Source organism: Conger conger, chromosome 16 (genome assembly GCF_963514075.1).
Source record: "Conger conger chromosome 16, fConCon1.1, whole genome shotgun sequence".
Taxonomy (NCBI): domain Eukaryota; kingdom Metazoa; phylum Chordata; class Actinopteri; order Anguilliformes; family Congridae; genus Conger; species Conger conger.
The window spans coordinates 12,986,572-13,009,663 of NC_083775.1; positions in this window are offsets into that span (position 1 = coordinate 12,986,572).

A 23,092-nucleotide genomic window follows, 5' to 3' on the forward strand; every position below is an offset into this window, starting at 1 on the left:
GTTACCAATTCTTGAATATATCTGGAAGCCAAAACAAATCTCACAGAAGTGGACACTAAAGTTTAAAGTTAAAATATAATATAATATTTTTGGGCATGCAAAACCAACGAAAAATATCAAGAACTATCAAAACTATTTTCTGTGGGTACAACATTATGATTTAGTTGCATGGAGTATAGAAAGTTTTTCAGTTGTTGAGTTGAGATATACAGTATTCTTACATAGATCTTGTTTATAAATTCAAATACTTGTAAAGAAAAAAAAAGACAACCCCAGAATTACAAAGCAAGAACATGTTTCCCAAGACAGCAGAAGAAGAAAGGGAAGCCATTTCCTGTTCTCTTGCAGCTGCTGCAGGTTGAGTTCGGGCAGAGCCTCGCTAAGCACAGAGCACCCCATTCTGAACAGAGTACCCCATCCTGAACAGAGCCCCCCATCCTGAACAGAGCCCCCCCATCCTGAACAGACACCCCCATCCTGAACAGAGTACCCCATCCTGAACAGAGCCCCCTATCCTGAACAGACACCCCCATCCTGAACAGAGTACCCCATCCTGAACAGAGTACCCCCATCCTGAACAGAGACCCCCATCCTGAACAGAGCCCCCCATCCTGAACAGAGACCCCCATCCTGAACAGAGCCCCCCATTCTGAACAGAGCCCCCCCATCCTGAACAGAGCCCCCCATTCTGAACAGAGCCCCCCCATCCTGAACAGAGCCCCCCCATCCTGAACAGAGCACCCGTGCAGAACCCCCCCCCCCCCCCGTTCCTCCTCCCCTCCCCCTCAGAGCCACTTCCACTCTCTCTAAATGTTTAACTTCAGAGGCCTGCTCATTAAAAGGTCTTCAAAGCCTTTTTTCTCTCCACTTAGAGGCCTTCATTTGCATTATTAATCGGGGCGTATGTACGATTTGGATGCTGCGCTCAGCGCTATGCTCTTCTAACATCGCCTTCCTTCATCTCCTCCGCTTTTCTTCCGACGGGGAACGCCAGCGGGCGCCTCGTCCCTTTGGGGGCGCCCCCTTCAGAAGAACGGGGGGGCTCGTGAAGAGAAACCCTGCAAAGGGCACCCATCTTTCAGCGTACGTCCGTGCGGATTTGCGCCGACAAAGAGCCAACGCGAAACGCGACCACCTTGGTTCGTCTTTGCCCTTCGTGAGGTCGCGGGTTCTGGGTGACGGGGTGAAACCGCCGTGGCTCAATCAGACCGCCACAAAGACAGACATGCTCCAGCAGGAAAAATACTACATTACATTAATGGCATTTGAGCAGACACTCTTATCCAGAGCGACGTACAGTTGATTCTCCCCTGGAGCAATGCAGGGTTAAGGGCCTTGCTCAAGGGCCCAACGGCTGTGCAGGTCCTATTGTGGCTACACCGGGGATCGAACCAGCGACCTTGCGGGCCCCAGTCATGCACCTTAATCACCACGCTACAGGCCGCCTATATGGGCCTAATGGCCTGCTGTCCTCATTAAAGCCTAATGCTCGTATGTTTTATGTGCTCTGGACCGGGAGCAGTGGGGCTCTTTTGCAGCACCCGTCAGCCAGTTACTTAGCCCGAACTTCCTCAGTAAATATTTCTGTTGTATAAATGGCCACTTTGTAAAATGTGGAGTCTGAAGTGCTCTCCAGTGGGAGAGTAGAGCTGCCCGTTACGTGCGTGGAGCCCAGCCCAGCAGCGAGACTTTGGCAGTTTGGGTCTCGCTGGGCGACATCATTAGTTGATTGTTACCAGGTGAACAGGACTCTGCAGTGGCAGGCGGCTTTGTCCAATCAGGCGGGTGGGTGTGTCAGTGAAGCTGCTTTAAGCTGTGTTTTTGACACTTTTAGCTGGTCCAGCCGATACAGTCAACTAGTCCACCGGTTTGACCACAAGCTTACTCTACCAGCCTAACCAGCTTTGTCCAGCCACAAAACCAGCTCTGACCAGCTAAAAGTGTGAAAAACACAGCTTAAACCATAAGAGGCACCTCTTCTCTTGTGAATGCTAGCTCTCCTGCAGTATTGTGTGGCTTTTAGCAGGTGACACATTTGTTGGATTGAGGGGGAATGGATCAGAGGGGGGGGGGGGGGGTCTCAAATGCATGGTTCCATATGGGCACCTCAGTTCACATCCCATTACAATTACAGCACAATATTTTTTGGTTCAGACAGACCCTTGGGATCATCCTTGGGTGTGGGCAGCACAGCAATGATGTAATAAAGCTGGTTAAGCATCGTCTGTAAAGCAAATTAAATGTAATGAAAACAGAAAAAAGTAATTGCAATCATCTCAATGGCAGGATACAAATGTTCATCCAAGACCAAAAGACCAAAAGATGAGCCACGCGTATTGCAAAAAAATTATAATACCATCACGTTCAATAGGCTGACGCTGGTACTGTGGTGCTGGTAGCGCTGAAATCATCCACACGGAACAGCGTTGTGTAGAATACTGTGGGACAGGACTTTGGCAACAACAGAAAGAAGAAAGATCCTCAGATCTCCCTGCGAGAAGTACACCTTCAAATCCGGGTTGGCTTGGGGGGACGAGGAGCTTTGAAATCTAATGCATAAACATTATGTTCGGATTCCTTTCACCTGAAGTGCAGGCTTCTGAGCCACTTTGGAGAACTTTCCTTTTCACGTCCCAGTGGTAACTTAAATAAGAGGCAGTTTGGGATTTGGGTACTGTTATGTCTCATCAAAGCCCCAGATCACTTCTGCCATCCTCCTCCTCCTCCGTCTGTACACTGGGTGTCTGTCAACTCTGAGTCTTTATGAAACAGCTCTCAGCGATTTATGTAATTGTCTTTTTTTTTTTTTTAAAGAAAGAAAGAAAAAAGGAAAAAGGCAGGGATTTTAAAATATCTTTTTCTTTGCATAGTGTTTCTTCACAGAAGACTGCAGGTTTAGAAGGCAAGGGGTGAATGCTGTCTTCATCACTTTTGGAAGAGGGAAAGCAGATTGCTGTTATCTTGCTGTGATTTTTAGCATTCTGACCACAGAGTGCTTTAAATGTTTTTCTCCGTGTTTCTGCACAGAACTGCAGCAAAGCTGTGACCATCGGAGATCTAGGACACAGTCTCACAGACACAGATTAAGCCTAGTCGTCCCATACTAAATAACATTTTTAATCGATATATACCACATTTACCAAATTTACTCAAGGACTATGCTTAAACTGTGTCTGTGAAAGTGACCATAAGTTTTACAAATCTTCAGAATCTCCTGAATTAATGTCTCATTTACTGTTGACATACACTCAGTGAGCACTTTATTAGGCATTTATTACACTTATTTTCTAGTCTTCTACTGCTGTAGCCTATCCACTTGAAGTTCTGATGTGTTGTATATTCAGAGATGCTCTTCTGCATACCACTATTGTAATGTGTGGTTATTTGCATTACTGTCACCTTCCTGTCAGCTTTGACCAGTCTGGCCCTTCTCCTCTGACCTCTCTCATTAACAACACGTTTATGCATGCAAAACTGCTGTTCACTGGATGATTTTTGTTTATCTGCATTATTCCCTGCAAACTCTAGAGACTGTAATGCGTGAACATCCCAAGAGATCAGCAGTTTCTGAGATACTCAAACCAGCCTGTCTGCCACCAGCAATCATTCCACAGCCAAAGTCTCTTAGATCACATTTCATCCCCATTCTGACATTAGCTCTCAAAAACAGCTGAACCTCTTGACCGTGTCTGCATGCTTTTACGCATTGTGTTGATGCCACATGATTGGCTGATTAAATATTTGCAGGTGTACAGGTCTGCTGAGTGTACAAATAGCATATTACAGTTTCCCTTTCAGTATGCTGGTAATATGCTACTATATGTTTATTACCACTCTGAAATTTGTCCATCTATCTTCTTTACGTGGACTATGTTGAAAGTTGCTCTGAAACATAGTGTAAAGCTGTGGAGAGGTGGAGATGGGTACAGAAATGTAAATCCATACAGGGTGCAGTGACTGTGGGGGGGGGCTGCAGATGACAGGAGAAAGTATTTCATCGACAAACAAAAAAAAAAAAAAAACCAGGCCACATCAACAGGGACGCTGCTGAGGAGACAGAACAGGGACACTCAGAAGGCTGTGCTCTGAAGCATGTCGCGAATGCAACTTGAATTGGTAAAACCAGGCCTGGAGAACAAAGCCGGTGCAAAATGTTGGGCAATGCGGTTATTCCGCAATGTGTTTGTCTGTTTGGAAAGCAGGAAATGGAGAAACATAGTTCCTCACGTACTGTACACGCTGATTATCTCAACCGGGGGTCTGGAAGGGTACTGTGGGGGGGTCCACAAATGCCCACCCCCCTCCCCTGTCCAACTGCTTTCTGCCTGTTGGGTTGCCAACAGACCTGAACGGCACTTCACTGAAGATGGTAGCACGCTGAAAATGTTCAAATCTTTATCCTCAAAGTACAGAGTGTTGAATATTTTACGAAAGTAGTTTTTATTGGCCCATATACATTTCTCAACATTCTCAAATAAGAAAGTCCCACTTTCCCTGAAATCGTGTCTCCGATCTATGGTAAATGGTTGGCATTTATATCGCGCCTTTATCCAAAGCGCTGTACAATTGATGCTTCTCATTAACCCATTCATACACACTCAGACACACCAACGGCGATTGGCTGCCATGCAAGGCACCGACCAGCTCGTCAGGAGCATTTGGGGGTTAGGTGTCTTGCTCAGGGACACTTCGACACAGCCCAGGCAGGGGATCGAACCGGCAACCCTCCGACTGCCAGACGACTGCTCTTACTGCCTGAGCCATGTCTCCCCATATCAACTAATCATTGGGATTCCTACAGTTCTCTCTCTCTTACAAAATGGCGGGACGCACAGGGGAACAGAGCATTTCTAGACTAAAAGCAAACAGACGGGGAACCACATTGAAGAACTGACCCAGGTGCGATCTACCTGAAGAAACATTCAAAGGCTGGAGGAGGAGAGGGCAGCCAGCAGGGAACCCTGGGTAATATCCATTCATATGAATTCAGGAGCCCACACTGCTGCTGCTTTCATGAACAACATGAAACAAAAAAAAATACTATCTATTATCAGCTTGAAGTCACATAGGACCCAGTCCCTACTCTCTCATACTGGCCGATAAACAAACGGGTGATCGTCAGTACAAAATCTGACCATTTTCCTGGAGAGAAAGGTTGCTTTCACTCTGTTGTCTGCTCAGCAGGAATCTGTTCTCCTCTGAGAAATGCAACGTGAAATTTGCAGATGCGCTGGCATAAAGCAGGCGTGATTGTGCACACAGGTTTAAAATGGCAAAGTTTAAAGTTCAGTCAATATATAATAGCCTTATAAAAAAAAGATGTGTAGCCATGGAAACTATATAAAAATAATACCACTTCTAAGGTGAGAGCAGGAAAAGGTACGATGCTATGCTATTTCAAGTCATATGCTCTGTCATGTGACAGCCATGTGAGTCATGTGAATATATGGAATTTCATGTGATTTTCTGCCATGTTTTGTTTTCAGATGGAAAATGAAAAAAACACCTCGTATTTGACATTTTCTTTGCATGTGTAAATTAAAAAATTAAAAATAAACAGCTAAGTTCAAGGACAATGGCAGGAGTATGCCTAACATGCATGTCTTCAGATGGTGGGATGAAAACCGGAATACCCGGAAGAAACTCATGCAAACACGGGGAGAACATGGAAACTCCACACAGAGAGGCCCCAGGCTGGACTCAAACACGGAACCTCTTTGTTACAAAGCAACAGTGCTAGCCACTGCATGACAGCGCTGTGCACACTTTTCCACATAGGCCATGCATAGGTGACAGACCGGTCCATCTCCCCAAAACTCAGAGAATTCCTATTCTCGCTGATCTTCCCTGGATCCATACTTCCTCCCCCATTCAAGCTAATTCATTGGTCCTCATTACTGGGAACGGAGGTGGAAAATCCAGGTTTAGAAAGTAAAAGTCGTTCTCAGTCATTTGTTCCAAGCCCCCGGACCTGCTAAATAGCGCAATTATTCAGGCAGGAGGTAGAACTATTTCATGAAATCAGCTGGATGAGTTCATGGGTGGAAGAAACACATGGCTGGAGACTTTTACTTTCTGACCACTGGACTCAACCCGAGCGCGTGAACGTGAGTGAGCTCTGTTCGATAATGTAAGTCTCCCTTTCTATCACCTTGGGGCCACTTTGTGGTGAAAGCCTGCTCTGCGGGCGAAGCCACGTTTCGGAAAAGCTTTGTGAAGCACGTGGAGGCGATCATGTCTCCAGTTTGAGGTTGTTCTGTTGCTCTTCTGTTGACTCTCTGAAGGTCAACCGCTCAATCTGTCTCTCTAGCTCTGTATCACCCGTATGGGCCAGATGTGGACCTCAGAGAGAGATAGAACCCGTGCTAACGTGCTATTTTAGCACAGTGTCACATCTAGCACCTTGTCCGACGGGCTTTGTCAGCAGGCCTCAAGCTGGATGGTAAACAGTCAGATGTTAAATTCATATTTGGCACTTTAGCAAACTTTCTTTACCTTTTGTCTCCTTATCTTCTTATCTCCATCTTTGTTTCCACGTCAGCAGTGCCACGGTCTGGATTCAATCCAAAGCCATGAGTGGAGCCCCCTACTGAGCTTCATTGGAAGAGGGGGAGGGGGACATACAGCAGTAGACATACATACACTGCAAAAAGTGACAGTCTTAACAAGCATTTTAGTCTTGTAATAAGACTTTAGATCTTTTTTTACAAAATATTAACTTGACAATTGGAATTCACTTATTCCACTGGAAAAAAGGCTCTGTGGAATATGTTCATCTTATTCAGCAAAAAAGTAAAAGAAACAAGATTCTCTGTACATACAAAAATATTTGTTATACACCCATACACTCTTCATCACCCCCCCCCCCCCCCCCCAAAAAAACCTTCCATTCGTGAAAAAAGTTTTCTTTCCCAGAAAAGATTAATCAGGTCCTTTTGTTTTGGGAGTGTCAACAGTCTGTGAGGGCTTAACCTTCTCACATCATCATACTGCTCTCTGATTCCTAAGATCCCCTTCTCACCTAATAACACAGCAGAAAGCACACAGTGTGCAGAGGCCGTATAGCTAATAATTAATATGTTAATATTAGTATGTTAATGCGTGTGGCATTGTTTGCTGTAACAGGGTAAGTCTGCCCTGCGGGGAACCTGGGTCTGTTTTGAGCAGTGACTCACGTACCCTGTGGATAAACAGGTCTGCAGGCAGCAGAGGTGTAATTAAAGTGTTGGGTGTCAGAGAGAGTCTGACTCTGGCACCTCCGTGCTGTTTACAACATATCTGCCGTCAGACATTACCGAGAAAACATGAAATTTGGGGCTTGGAAGCGTCCCGTTCCAGACACCTCTACGAGCGCTGAACAAACCAGGGAAAAGAGTTCCCTTCCCGGCGTCCCTTCTCTGAGGCGTTTGCGTTAGCTCCTCACACGGCGGCATAAATCCGCTGAGTCACTCTAACAGTTTTATAGTGTCAGCGCAGATTATCTTTCTGTCAGTTTGAAAGAAGTAAAGGGAAAGGACAGATGAACATGGTAATGACATGAAACATGTAGGGGTCTTGTTTGAAGAATCAAACCCCTGCACTTCAGGCCTGAGAGTGCAATGAATCATGGGAAGTGGTTGGTTTCGCAGGCTGTGCCCCCCTACAGCCCCTCCAATCGTGAGATTGGTGATTTTGGCCCACGGGGCTGGGAGATCAGTGTGACAGACGGGAGTTATAAGGCAGCCTAGTTTCCCTGGGTGATGTGCCAGACTCAACGCCGAGCTAAATCATTAAGCCCCAGGTTTCTGTTATCAAATTGCAGTCACCCTGTCTGCGAGGGCTGGGGGGGGGGGGGGGGGGCACGTTCCTCCACACACCCCCCTCCCCCTCACATTCCAGTCTGGGGTTAAAAGGTGGCATCCCCACAATGGAAGCGCCCCTCCCCTCCCCCCAAACAGCAAATGAGAGACAGACGGCGCACCTGTGTTCGCCGCAGGTATCACCAGCCTCTCGCATTCGGTAAATCAGCCAAACTCTCAGGGTAAATAATGTTGGCTGTCTAATGCTGGCCTTTTCCAGCACTGCGTGAAGAAGACAGGAGTCACGACACCCTGCGTGTTTCACTTCAGCAGACCGGTAATAGCAATGCAAGTTTTTGTCTCTGTTTGCCTTAAACTCAGTGAACACGCCTAAACCAACTCCGGTAAATGTGTATAAATAAACTCCGGTAAATGTGTATAAGTAAACAAACTCCAGTCAATGTGTATAAATAAACTCCTGTAAATGTGTATAAATAAACTCCGGTAAATGTGTATAAACAAACTCCGGTAAATGTGTATAAACAAACTCCGGTAAATGTTTATGAACAAACTCCAGTAAATGTGTATAAACAAACTCCAGTAAATGTGTATAAACAAACTCCAGTAAATGTGGATAAACAAACTCCAGTAAATGTGGATAAACAAACTCCAGTAAATGTGGATAAACAAACTCCAGTAAATGTGTATTTGCTGGTATACTCTGTCTCTCTGCTGTACCTGAAGTTGGCAGGTTGTATAATCTTCAACAGGGGTAGGCAAACCTAATCCTGGTGCTTCCTTTTGTTTTACATACAAAGAATTTCCATGCAAAGTACTTTTAATGGAGAGCAGACAAAGGGGATCCTCCTGTATATTTTTATTTCTTCAGACAGTGGGAATGCTGAGAGGGTTATTGAAATGTATTAACCTTTATTTAAACACGATATGGGGCAGGCATAGGGCTCTGTCTTCATAGTGAAAGCACATAGTCTAAAGCACAGCACCAGTCCTCAAAATAGCAATACAGCAACAATTACCATGGCGCCTGACTTTATGAGCAACCCGCCCTGTTTTTCCTGGTGTAGTCGCTGCACATGAAGATGACAATGTCTCAGAAATGTCATTTGTGTCTCTCAGAAACTATATTTGCGTTTTCCAGAAACAACTTTTACGTCCCCCAGAAACTACAGTCACGCCTCTCAGAAACGACACTTGCGTCCCCCAGAAACTACATTCACGTCTCTCAGAAACAACATTTGCGTTTGGGTCATTGCCACGTTGCGCTGAGTGCAGCAGAGATAGAGCCCAGGCTGTTTTACAGAGACACCATGTTAATACCCCCCCCGCCCCGCGTGTGCGCATACACGCGTGTGCGTGTAAGTTCATCTGTACATGAATAGGCCCCCACAGGCTCCTCCCCTTCTTCCAGCAGCCGCACATGTGTACATATCTGGCGTGGAATCGGGGGCACGTGGAGGGTAGATGAGGGGGGGGGGGGGTAATTAAAGTGTACAGACTCTGCAGGAGGGCACCCCGTTATGATGGATTTGGGCTGGGAGGCTCCTCGTGCTCCTGAATAAAGGCCCCGTGGCATGTGTCAGTAACTTCCCAGCGCCCTTGTTGTCCTGGACACGGCAGCTCAATGGCGCTACATTAGCATTTTTAATCAGCAAACGCACCACACATTGGCCCGGGACGCGGGGGGGGGGGTCTCTGCTTTCATCTGCCCGAGCCCGCCCGTCCCCATAACAACCTCCCCCCCACACCCACCTGCCATGACGACTGCCCCCACCCCCCCCTCACCATAACAACCTCCCCCACCCCCCCTCACCATAACAACCTCCCCCCACACCCACCTGCCATGACGACTGCCCCCACCCCCCCTCACCATAACAACCTCCCCCCACACCTACCTGCCATAACAACCGCCCCCACCCCCTCACCATAACAACCTCCTCCCCTGGCCCCTGCCATAACATCAACCTCCCTCCAGCACCAGTTCCACTACCCAGAAGGGGGACTAAATTAAAAAATCACTTTGGAGATGGAGTACTGACCCCCCAGTGGCGGCCATTAATGAGATCCTCTCCAGGGATCCCCTTCATTTAAATGGCCGCCCCTTGTTCCCCTCGTTTCGTCCACGAGGGCACCAGCCCAAACCCGCCCCTTTCATCAACACCTGCCTGCCGAGCGGGCGGGGCCACAACCCGGCCAATAAGGCCTTACATGCTCCTCTCCCGCGCTCGTGGGGACTAACAGAGGGGCTGGGGCGTTAGATCAGCGTGAGCGCGATCTCACGCTAATTAAACCGAGCTCTCCAGCCAGTGATTTGTAAGCCGAGCATGTTCAAAAAGTGGCCCCCACCACCCCGAACAGCAGTGAATGACGCGCTAGGGTATCTAGTACTGTTCGAGTAGGTTTATCTACTATTAGTGTTACTTTTACAGTGTTAAGTTGCTTTAGTACTGTTAGTGTTGCTGAAAAAAACAGCAGCAGGTTTTGAAACAGCTGGTAGCCGGTTGACCAGCTCAGAGAAGCTACCAGCACTAGCTCAGAGAAGCTACCAGCCCATTCCCAGCTAGAGCAGCTTATGACCAGCTTGACCAGCTCAGTTTTCAAGCGGGTCAAGATGGCATAGCTGGATCTTACAGCAGGGATGGCCACAGTCACTGCATTAATATCACAGCGTCAAAGCAGTGAAATAACAGAAAGCAGAAACATTAGCAGAGAGGTGTTTGCAGGGTTGCTTCAATGCCGTTGTTTTGAGATAATGGTGAGTATATCTCTGGTTTATCTGCAGTGAGGGAGTTCTTTCATCATCTCCCAATGGCAGCCTCCAAATCCCCAGAACAAGACCGACCAGCCAGAACGGTCTGATGGAGGGAGATGAAATGGGCGCACTTATTCATAGAAAAGATAAAAAAGATGTAAATGTGGAGTGCACCCCCTACCCCCGCCCCTCCCTGTATGCCCCATATCTGAAAGAGCCAGATGAGCTTCGGAAACCGTCAGACATCTCAACGAAACGAGCAAAAAAACGTCACCACGGAAACGATTTATTAGAGTAAAGCGAAGGTAAGAGGACTCTATTCATCATGACTAATATAGTCGTCTGACTTTCCCACGTGTGATGTATCATCACAACCCGAGCGCAGACACCCATCCACTCTAATCCATCTCATTTACCACAATCAGCAAACGTGCGGCGGAGACGGAATACACTCTGGATTTCCCTTGAAGGTGACATGATGCTAATTTACCAAACGGACAGGAACCAGCACCCCATATGGGCCAGCGCAGAGAGGGCCAGAGAAGACCGTTGGAAGTGCTTTATCAGGGCTGTCAGAGCCAGGAGGCTGTGGCTCTCCCCCCTGGCATTAAACTCTGTCCATGCTGGCAGGGCTGGCAGGGTACTGCGTGGAGAAATAAAAGGTGAAACACAGCAGAAACAACAGATCAATTTTTCACGTTTTTTTTACCCCCTTGCAACTGTTGCTGTTTTGGTTGAGGCATCCAGTCAGAAAATATTTTCACCATTGTTGTTTTTCTGTAAGAAATATTTAAAAATTATATCGTTTTTGAAGAAAGAAGTACTTCATCTTTTTCCAAAGTCATCATCACCACAGACAATCTCTGCTGTAAAGCTGCTGCACTCCACGGCCAGTTAAACAAACAGCCACGTGCTAAAAAGCTGTGTGTGCGTGTGTGAGAGAGTGTGTGTGTGTGTGTGTGTGAGAGTGTGTGTGTGTGTGTGTGTGTGTGTGAGAGAGAGAGAGAGAGAGAGAGGCAAAAGTGTATGTGTGTGTATGTATGTGAGAAAGAGAGAGAGTGTGTGTATGTAGAAAAGAGAGATAGTGTGTGTGTGTGTGTATGCACGTCTGTGTACATGTGTGCGTGTGTGTGTGTGTGTGTGTGTGTGTGAGCGTGTTTGTGTGTGTGTATGTATGTGTATGTGTGCCTGCATTTGTTTGCTGTTTTTTCTGCCATCCCTTCATCTTCTTCTCCTCCTTCCCACAGAGTCGTTTGATAAAGTGTTTTTTCATCAAAGGGAGCCGGGTTCAGCATGCAACTGGCACATTCTACCCCCCATCCTCAATATCTCCAAACCACCTCCCCCCTCACAGTTACTCTGACCAACCAGAGCAGGGGGGGAAGAGTGGGTGGGCTTTTCATATTTAGACAGTCACTTGCCTTGACATTGAGTGCTGCTGTAAAGCTGTAGAAGAAGGAAGAGTGAATAAAAGAAACAGACTGTTTCTGCACCCATCACACATTACAGCTCGTACTGCAACCCGCGAATGCCGCAAGAAACAGCCGAAACGTCTCGCTTTCCGGTGCGCACCTAACGTCCTGAACACCCTGCAAGCTCTCAGAACAGAGTAGACCGCCCCACGCCTCAAAATGGAAGCTCCAGGAAACCACAAGGGGCGGCCACTCAGCACAATGGTCATCTAGAGACTCGCCTACAAAACGGAGCTGAAGACCACGCCTTAAACGTGTCAATCTCATCCGAACGCACGGGCGTCGCTGAGAAACACGGCTTAGCAGACGTACTGGGTGGGACCTTTGACCCTACAGCTGCATTTCAGGAGTGTCGTCTTGGTCTCAGAGCTTATTCAAACATCCGCACGGATGTTGTGTGTGTTTACTGCACCATGCGCACGGATGTTGTGTGTGTTTACTGCACCATGCGCAAAATGCATTTCCTGCCGAATACGGATCTGGAATTGAGAAGGAGACAAAAAGAATCAGTGGGACAGAGAGAGATAGATAAGGAGAGAAAGGGAGAGAGGGGGAGAAAGCGAGAGAGAGAGAGGGGGAGAGAGGGAGGGAGCGAGAGAGACAGAGAGAAAGAGGCTGCTGTCTGTGTGACATTAAAGAGCAGGAAGAAGCTGTTCTTTACGGCCAGCTCAGAGAGATAAAGGGCCCGGCTGAGGAAAGGAATGAAGGAGAGAGGAACGTGGAGGAAGGGAGGGGGGCCAGAGAGAGGGGGAACGGGGAGGGGGGTATGGATAGGGAGGGGGGGCCAGAGAGAGGGGGTACAGGGAGGGGGTATAGATAGGGGGGGGTACAGGTAGGGGGGTATAGATAGGGGGGGTACAGGGAGAGGGGTATAGATAGGGGGGGTACAGGGAGAGAGGTATAGATAGGGGGGGGTACTGGGAGGGGAGTATACATAGGGGGGAGTACAGGAAGGGGGGTAGTGCACGCTGGATCAGAGAAACAGCGACAGGAGCAGTGGAACCCCATTTCTGAGGCCCAGGAATTCGCCTTTTCTTTCTGTTCCCTTTTATCTCTGTGAAAAATAATGAAAGAGCAGAATTTCCACTGATGTCAGAACACGTACACACACAGATACAGACACACATGTGCATACACACACACACACACACACACACACACACAGATACAGACACACATGTGCACACACACACAGATACAGACACACATACGCGCACACACACACACACACACACACACACACATACACACACACACACACAAACACAGACAGATAGACACACATGTGCACACACACACAAACACACGCAGACACAGACACACATGCGCACACACACACGCACACACACCCAGATTCAGACACACATGCGCGCGCACACACACACACACAAATTCAGACACGCACACAGATACAGACACACATGCACACATGTGGGCGACATGGCTCAGGCAGTAAGAGCAGTCATCTGGCAGTCGGAGGGTTGCCGGTTTGATCCCCCACCCGGGCTGTGTCAAAGTGTCCCTGAGCAAGACACCTAACCCCCAAATTCTCCTGACGAGCTGGTCGGCATGGCAGCCAATCGCCGTTGGTGTGTGTGAGTGTCTGTGTGTATGAATGGGTGAATGAGAAGCATCAATTGTACAGCGCTTTGGATAAAGATGCTATATGCCAACCATTTACCATTTACCATTTACATGGACACACACACACACACACACACACACAGACATAGATACAGACACACATACCCATACCCACACACACACACACACACACACACACACAGATACAGATACAGACAGACAGACACGCACATACACACACACTCACAAATCTGTTATCAGTTACCAAATAAGCCTTGATGTAGCTGAGGTCCCAGAGAGACACACAACATTGGACCATTACAACATTTCCAGAAGAGAACAGGGCATCTGTTCCATATAGGCTCCTCTTTTGCCAGGATATAAACACTAAAAAATATATATGTTTTTTGTTGATGTTTGTGTATGTGCTGCTCTTTAATACGGCATCCTGGGTATTCCGGGTATTCCGGGTATTCCGGCAGCCGCTTGGTTTTCCTGGCTTTCGCAGTCTGCACAGCTGCCTCCGAGTTCAATGGAGGCCGTCTTTCCAGGCGTAAGAAGTGGAAAAAAAAAAAAGAGGCAATCACCGAGGATGAAAGGAATACGCTCGACCCCCGCCAACTCCCCCAATCTCCCCCAATCCCTGCTCCCCCAAAACCTGCGTCCCCAGATCCCGAACAGCCCTGTGGGGGTCCGAGACAGACACAGACACAGCCCCCCCGTCTGTAGCAGCAGCACCCCAGCCCTCAAAGGGGAGGCTTTGAACTGGCAGCAGAGTCGCGAGCTGGCATCTGTCAGCGTCTTTAAACACCACGGAGTCCACCGCTCTCTCCCTCTCTCTCTCTTCCCTCTCTCTCTTCCTCTTCCCTCTCTCTCTCCCTCTCTCCCTCTCTCTCTTCCCTCTCTCCCTCTCTCCCTCTTCCCCTCTTCCCCTCTTCCCCTCTTCCCCTCTCTCCCTCTTCCTCTTCCCTCTCTCCCTCTCCCCTCATCCCTCTCTCTCTCGTTTTTTCTTCTTCACTGGTGGCTTTGAATTTTATTTTTTTCAGATCACACTCATTTTTAAAAAGCTAAACTTCTCACAATAGAATCGTTAAAATAGTAATCCGCCCGTTTTTTTCCCCCTGAAACTGGAGGTGGTGACAGTGCATGGGGGTGTGTAGTATTTGCTTCTTTTAAAAAAAATTTTTGGCCGCAGACTCAAACAGGTATCAAACCCTGATTACATTTTGAATATAATTTAATAAGCAGCATACCTCTGCTACTTTAATGTGGACAGAAATTATTTGCTCTGGCACATCTATCCCAAAAACACCCCAGATGGTTATCATAAAGCAGTTTGAGTTTTCTAAACGCTGGTTCACTCCTGTACTTGTGCCGGAAAAACTTCGGTATACACTCACAGCCTGTGGCTGTAGCTGCTGCTTATACACATGTCAGATAAAGATATGATTGAGCCAATGAAATAACTAAGAGCAGAAGTCGGCACAAAACAACAGAAGCAGGAGACAATCCTCCCCTGGAGCAATGCAGGGTTAAGGGCCTTGCTCAAGGGCCCAACGGCTGTGTGGATCTTATTGTGGCTACACCGGGGATCAAACCACCGACCTTGCGGGTCCTAGTCATGCACCATAACCACTACGCTACAGGCCACCCCAGAGCAGATGGTAAAGTGCAAATCATAGCCAACTGCGCTGAAAATCCTAGAGGGAAGTGCTATAGAGAGATCACATAGAGAAAAACTTGAAAGTAGCAATACCACAGTTTTGGCAACTTGAACACGAACAACAGGTAACGAATGGAAGCTATCTTCACACAAACATAGGAGAGAGTGACCTGGAGCAGCAGGAAGGATGGCCCCGGCTGAGAGATCCGGGGAGTGTCGGGGAACCCCCCTGTGCTGCGTGCGCTCCTATGTCCACAGTGAGTCGGCGTTTTGGTTTTAAGCTTTGAGACACGATCGGTAAAGATGTAATTAAGAGAAGAAGCATTCAGTGCCGAGCCCAAGCAGGTATCCCTCAGGCTGTGACAGGCAGCGATGGACTTGTGCAGGCTTGTGTAAGCTTTCTAGAGTTTTCCACAGCCAGTCAGAGAGGGTTTAATGGGCAAGTGTGTTTGTGTGTGTGCATGGGTTTGTGTGTATGTACAGTATGTGTGTGTGTGTGTGTGCATACACGCATTTGTATATGCGTGAGTACATGTGTGTGTGTGTGTGTGTGTACAAGCGTGTGTATATGTGTGTACATGTGCATGTGTGTGTGTGTGTGTGTGTGTGTGTGTACATGCGTGTGTGTATGTACATGCGTGTGTATATGTGCGTGTGTGTGTGTGTGTATGTACATGCGTGTGTATATGTGCGTGTATGCATGCATATAGACAGAGACAGAAAGCAGGAGCACTTGCTGAAATAACGATCACGTTTACATTTCCTGTACACTCAGCAACAGGACAAAGTCGTAAATAATAAACAGTAACATCCACATAAATAAGGCCTTTACTGCCACGCTTAGAACAGGAAATACATTCATGAAGACGGCCGCCATGAGCATATTCCTCAAAGACAGACTTCAGTTAAGAACCCATCAGTTACAGGTCGAGGCACCAACTGCCAATCATCTCTCAACTTCTCCGGTCCACTCAGAACAAGGGCTAATTTTCTGTTTTCGGCAGGTAGATTTCAGGCTTTGTGAGATCAGACACTCACATAAGCTTCTGTGCCTCACACCCTCACACCCTCTCTCTCTCTCTCTCGCTCTCTCTTTCTCCTTGAAACTCTCACTCTCTTTTCTTCACTCTCCTTTCTTTGCTCATCCTCTCTCTCTCTCCCTCCCTCCTCTTCACCTTCTCAAACTCCATCTTAACCACCTCAAATCTCTTTCCTCCTCAAACTCTATCCCCACCTTCACTCTCCCTCTCATCTCTTCCTACTGTTTTCCTCCCTCTCGCCTCCTGCAAGCTCTCTCTTCACAAGCGTTCTCAGTTCCCCCCTTATCATGCACCCCCATCATGACTAATCTCCTCCATTGGAGAAGAGCCTCTCGTTTCCCCACGGAGAGCGTAATCTGTGGGATAAGAGCGAGAGTGGTTGAATGTTATTTACCCAACTACTCTTTTGATAAAGTTGTTTTCCAGCTTTTTGGGCAGGGGAAAAAGACATTGAACATCAGCATTTCAGAGAACAAGCCTCAACCCCCCCATGAAATGTGTAAAAGGCGATCCGAATGTGCATGCTTTTCCCCCTACATCAGCCCGGCTCACATAAACCGTGCCAACGGCACATCTACGAGAAACACCAGGGAAGCAAAAAAAGACCACAAGATTGCGTAATGCTCCTAATTATCATAAATAAGACAAACAACCGCTGCCATGTTCCCTTACTTCATGGCTCGTTCAACTGCCAAATCATCGTACACAAATGTGTGTGTAATACGCTCTGTTTTACCTCTCGAGTCTAATGGTCCATTGAGTTCTTAACACAACGCTCACTGAGGGCAGTTTGTCTGTAGTTTAAATCCTGGGTTAAAACCCTGTAGTTTATATATCCTGGGCAAAAAAATATAACCCTTTTAAAAAAAATATATAACCCTTTCAAACTTGCAATGGGGGGTTCCCTCTGGATACCTTTGAGCCTGGGGGGTTGGGGTGCCTGGATCAGAAAAGGCTGAAGCCCCAGGTTTGGGTAAGTGACCTGCCCCAGCTGTAAGTAGTATGGGTGTTGATTCCAACAGTTTGCAGCAGAGTTGAGCACAACTGCATTCTTGCACATGCACTATAAACATCGGCTGTGTCTCAAACCGCGAACTTCGATGCCCTGCACTACCGTGCTCTACAGTGTGAGCAGACGCATCTCTGGTGTTTGTCTGCATTGTGAACAGGCGCATATATGTTTTTTGTCTGCACTGTGAACAGGCAGATCTATGGTGTTTGTCTGCACTGTGAACAGGCACATATATGGTTTTGGTGTGCATTGTGAACAGGCAAATCTATAGTTTTATATCTGCATTGCGAACAGGCAGATCTATGGTTTTACATCTGCATTGCGTACAGGCAGATCTATGGTTTTTTTATCTGCATTGCGAACAGGCACATCTATGGTTTTTTTATCTGCATTGTGAACAGGCACATCTATGGTTTTTTTCTCCCATTATTTCTTTCCGTTTGATTCCTTTTCATGACAGAATGAGTGGTTTCCTGCCGGGAAGCGCTTTTTTTTTGTTCTTCCAAAAGTTCTTTATAGCTTTTCCAGGAACATTTTGAACTAAAAGTTTTTGAGATTTTAAGAACTATACTTTGAAATAGTTTACTAAAAAAAAAAAAAAAGAGTAACATAAAGTGCGTCATACGTGCTGCCGAAGTCACACAGTGCACTCTGTTCCTTTGCTTTCTTTTGTTTTGTTCCGCCGTTTGAATCGGATCGACGACGGCCAGCGAAAGTTTGCCGCCACACGCTGAGCATCCTTTGCTGTTAAACTTCTGCAACAAACTCTTTGAAAGCTTTTTCCTCCTTTTCTCCCAGTCTGTAATGCCCAATGTTATTCAGCAGCCACACTCAGGATGATGAGGCGGAATTACTTTACAAAGCGGAAATCACAAACCTACTTAGACCCAAGCGAGCAAACTGTGTAATCAAGCAAAGGTTAGGACAAAGATAAGATAGCCTGTGGCTCTCCAGGACCGGGGATGCTACACAATGACAGTGTGATGGTTTTATAAAGGCGTTTTAAATATAACCTTGAATAATATAACACCGCGCACCGAGAGTTTCAATCGTTCTGAAGGAACATTAATGAAATTGACCATTTTCAAAGGAACTTTTGATAAGGGCAAACCTGTTTGAAAAGCTCTCTACACAAATACAGCGCAGGTGAAGATTTAAATTTTTAAAAATTGCAAAGAACACGGCCACTTTCCTTTTTAAAGTTCTCAAAAGAGCCCTGGAATATATTCCGTGACCTTTTCTGATGAAAAGTTTTGAGAATCGTTTGAATTTTTAACAACATTGAGATGGATGAACTTTCAGCATCAAAAGGGCCTGAAGAATGCCTGACGATTTTCCGGTTGAAGGGAAGGTTGACAAAAGAAACATGTAGTTCCCTAGTAAATGCTCCTTTTCCTGGCTGATTTAAAGTGCTTATAGTTTTGATACCTTATACAAGCTGTCTGCGGTTTTCACAGCTGGGTATTCAGCGGAGCGTTTGAAGTGAAGTGCAGTAAAGTGCATTCCTCTAAGGTCCTTGCTGGTCATACGAGGTGAGGCCGTTTGACGGCTGACACAGGGACACGGTCCTTTTCAGTCACAACACAATCTCATTTGGTCCTCGTTATATTTCGTATTGACAAATTCAAGCAACCAATACTGGTTTCTTCAATACTTACCTGTTGTGAGGGTTGCGCCAATGTCTGAAACAAGAGGAAAACATTTGTATGAGCTCCAGCTAGATCAGTAACTGAACAAAGTTAGTTTGAATCTCATCCCATAGAGGGTGAGGTCTTGGTCTCAAATGCAAATGCTGAAACATGATTTTATAGCACTGGAATAAGAAATGCTAACAAGCAGTCTTTGAGCCAGTGCTAACCCAAAGTCAGTGAACACAGATAATTCAAAAGCGGTTAAAAAACAAAGTATTAACAGTGGTTAAGTTATCGCCACCACTCCTCGCAAAGTAGTAGGCCTTAGAAAGACAGGGTCACTGCGGGGGGGCATTTTGAAAATAAGATAGGCCTGCTCCACATCTGGCAAGGGCAAGAGGTGAAGTGTTCAAAATACAACCCAGTGGAAATATGGGAAAGGTTCTGAACTGTGGGGGACTGATAATCTGGGGCAGCTAAAGGATATTTTAAATGTATTTATTTTCTTATTTTCTTTGCAGAGGTTCAATGCCAGCAGACCCTCTCCCATCCCCACCCACTGTAAGTGAAAACAGCATTTACTTTGCTGCAAGGCATCAGTGAATATATTCATATTATCATAATCATATTAAATTAACAAAGCTATTAGTTCAAGTGTTTACTGAAGCAAATTGTGAAATTCCAACTTTTCACAGCCAAAAAATATTACACCATTTTATTCCCCATTTTGAAAAGATAGACACTTACCTTTTGCTTTATGAATGGAGCCCTACTGACTGGCTGGCTTATATAAAAAATAAAATCTAAAACATATTCAAATAAGAAGAACAGTGTGTTATGTTTCTGGCACTGGCCACTGACATTTGAAACAATCAATGGAGACGGCACAAGAAGTGCAATTCTTGTCTGTAAACTATAAAATTGTCATACTTCTGTATTTTCAAACCACTTCCATCCACTTCCTGGAAGATTAGATGTTATGTTATCGTGTACCAGTGGGTGTGTATGTCATCAAATGTCAATTTTCATGTTCCCCGCCAATCACACAAGTGCTCATCGTCATTTGACGTCAGTCAAATCGACTCCCTGCCCTGAAAGATCCGCTCCAATCGTGTATACGTCACAAAGCAGAAGGTCCCTAGCAGCGTGTGTTTAAAACATTCACACTTCGGAACAGTGTTGAATACAGAAATTCACAATTGATGGGCTGATCAATCGGGCCAGGTAGACACCATAGACCAGTGGTCTCCAATCCTGGTCCTGGAGAGCTACTGGTTCTGCTGCTTTTCGCTGTTACTCAGCACTTAATTAATCAATTAGAGCAGTAGATTACACAGTTAACTCATGTCACCTGGTTGCCTGGGTCTCAAAAGGGTGCTGATTTTAAAGTAAAAACAAAAACCAGCTGACCCAGTAGCTTTCCAGGACCAGGGTTGGAGACCACTGCCATAGACTGTTGAAGGAATAGGAGAGACTGACGCACGCTGTCATGATACCATAGGCACACATCGATGAATAGAAACATGAACAATCAACACACAATTTAGCATGTTTTTCAGTTTGTAGTCCAATGGGCTAGTGCTCGGTTTTTGGTACCTCTTCGTTTAACTCTTTGTCAAAACCTTTAGTCTAAATTTGGTGAGCATGAGCGGGCAAGCTTAATTTCCAGCTATAATAGTTAAATGTTCTTGTGGCTATATTACTGAACATCATCAACCTAGACAATACACAAGTATAAAAATCAACAGGGTTAGATGGGGTGATTGGCTGGGGTTAGATGAGTGTTCTGTACATTAGCTGGGGAGTTTAATTTGCCATCTTCTCCCCGAAGTGGGGCGATGGGGGAGGGTAATTACAGGCTCCCTTCCCATGGTGCACTTACATCCAAACATCGCAAAGGTCAGGCCTCTGACCACATCGTTTAACCAAAGACATGGTGCCAGTTAGAATAACGCATCGTAAAATATGTAACCGCACTGGCATCCATAGGTGTACAGCGTGCTGGCTCTGTGCTCAAGATCAAGCAGATGCTCCAGCTGTTTCAGACACTTCATTAGGATTGCTATGGTGGTTGAAGGCATTAGACTAGTCATGAAAGCGACCGTTCTCTTGTACTATACTGTATAGCGCAGAACAATTTTATCACCCCCCCAAATGGGTTACTTCTCACTACTTATATTTAAATGGCCAACAACAGCCCATTGAAAATGCCTTCAACCATCCAGGACACATTTCAGAACTGCCCAGACACCACACAAAGCAGGATATCGGGAGTCATAGATATTTCATTTCAAAAAATATAACTTTAATAAAGGCTACATCTCTTAATAATTACAATAAAGTACCAGGTATTCTTTAAATGCAACTCCTTATAATGTTATTTACAATTTAAGTAGAACCAAAAAAATATGAGGCCAAAAAAAAAAAAAAAAAAAAAAAAAAAAAAAACATGATTACAGGATATTAGAACCATAAAAATATATTTTAAACATAAACCCCTGTAAGAATCAAGGGAGGACGGGCCCTGATGCAGGGCAGAACACGGCACAGAGTCCATGTAGGCACAGGTACTGTACCAATTAAACACCAGTAATCGTGTAGTCCTTTAGCGGTCTGCAATGCATAATTACAATGTGTACAGTTCTGCGTTAGACACTGGAGCGAGTACAACAGATCTCAATGATGGAATGACTGAAGTGCACTGTGTCCATTAATGGACAGCAGCAGAATCCAACCTCTCATATTAGACACTACCTGGGTCCTGCATCACGGAGCAGGATCACAGAGTTGGCTAGCAACCTGATCTGGAACATGGACTGAAGCAAGAACAGCCGTCCCGGGTTTTACACGGCGCAGTTACCCAGCTAACTCGGTGAACCTGCCTTGTGATACAGGCCCATGTTCTGTTGCTACTCGCGTTTACATTCCATTCATAAGTCTTTAGACTGCAGGTTTAGTTTTTACGACAGATGTTCTATGCAGAAACCAGATGGTCAGCTCCTGAATCGCTTTCCTTGAATGCAAAGGCTGTTATCTTTAATCACACCCCTCTATTAATATTCAAAATGAACCGGTAAATCAGAAAGGGTTTGACCTCCAGTGAGTTTTACAGTCCCGGCCACCGCGAAAACAAGTCACTGGATCTCGGAAGTGGTTTGAAAAGGTTTCCTCGGGGGGGCAATCCCATTGTTTCAACCCACTTTCTAGGTCCAGTCCCTGTCTTTGTGGTGGGTGGGGCATTACGAAGGTGGAGTGAACTTTAAGCGTTAGGCTGACTATCTGGCTGAAATATATCAGTGGTTTTTCCCTTGAAGACGATGCCCGGGGCTGACTGAAGGCACTAAAGACACCTACAGATGGGCCGGGCCGGGCCGAGGAGATCTCCCATCCTGAAAGCAGAGGCGGGGAGACCGGCAGTCACAGAGTAAAAGCCCCGGGGTGCGTTTCTTCCACCCATGAACTCAGCGTTCACTAGTTGTCCCTCCTGTCCGAAAAAATTGAGTCAATTGGCAAATCCAGGTGACTGGGGGAGGGAGGGGGAGGAAAAAAAATAAATAAATAAAAAATCCTGGGCAGGACTTTTACTTTCTGGACCTGGATTTACAACCTGTGCTTCAAAGGAGCAGAGAACCCATTAAAACAGGGATCATCAAATGTTCCTTTGAATCTAAAGCCCTGGTTTTCTCTGGTCGAACAAAGTGCTACTGATGGGCCAAGGCTGTCTCGCACCCGACTCCCAGGGTAAAGGGAGGGTGGAACACCAGCTGAGGACAGTGATCTGATGACGCCTGTATTAAGACCCCACCCGGTCTCACCTTTGCACACTCATTCCCGCACACCAGGGGGGGGCGCTTTCACAACATTGGAAAGATCACCACCGCTTTCTCCCAATCATCGAAGCAGCACGTTCAAAAGCAGGACATGGGTGAGTGGGGTGTTTAAATAGATACTACCTTAAAACTTTAATCACGACAGAAGCATCATCACAGGATACATGTACGCACACATGTATGCGTGTATGTATATGGACAGGTACGGGAACTGAAGATGAGTGTGATGTCGCGGTCTGTCGTGATTGGACAGGAAGTCACACAGGGCAGTCTGTTCAAGCAGCCCGGTGCCCAAAGGCAGCCATCACAGCA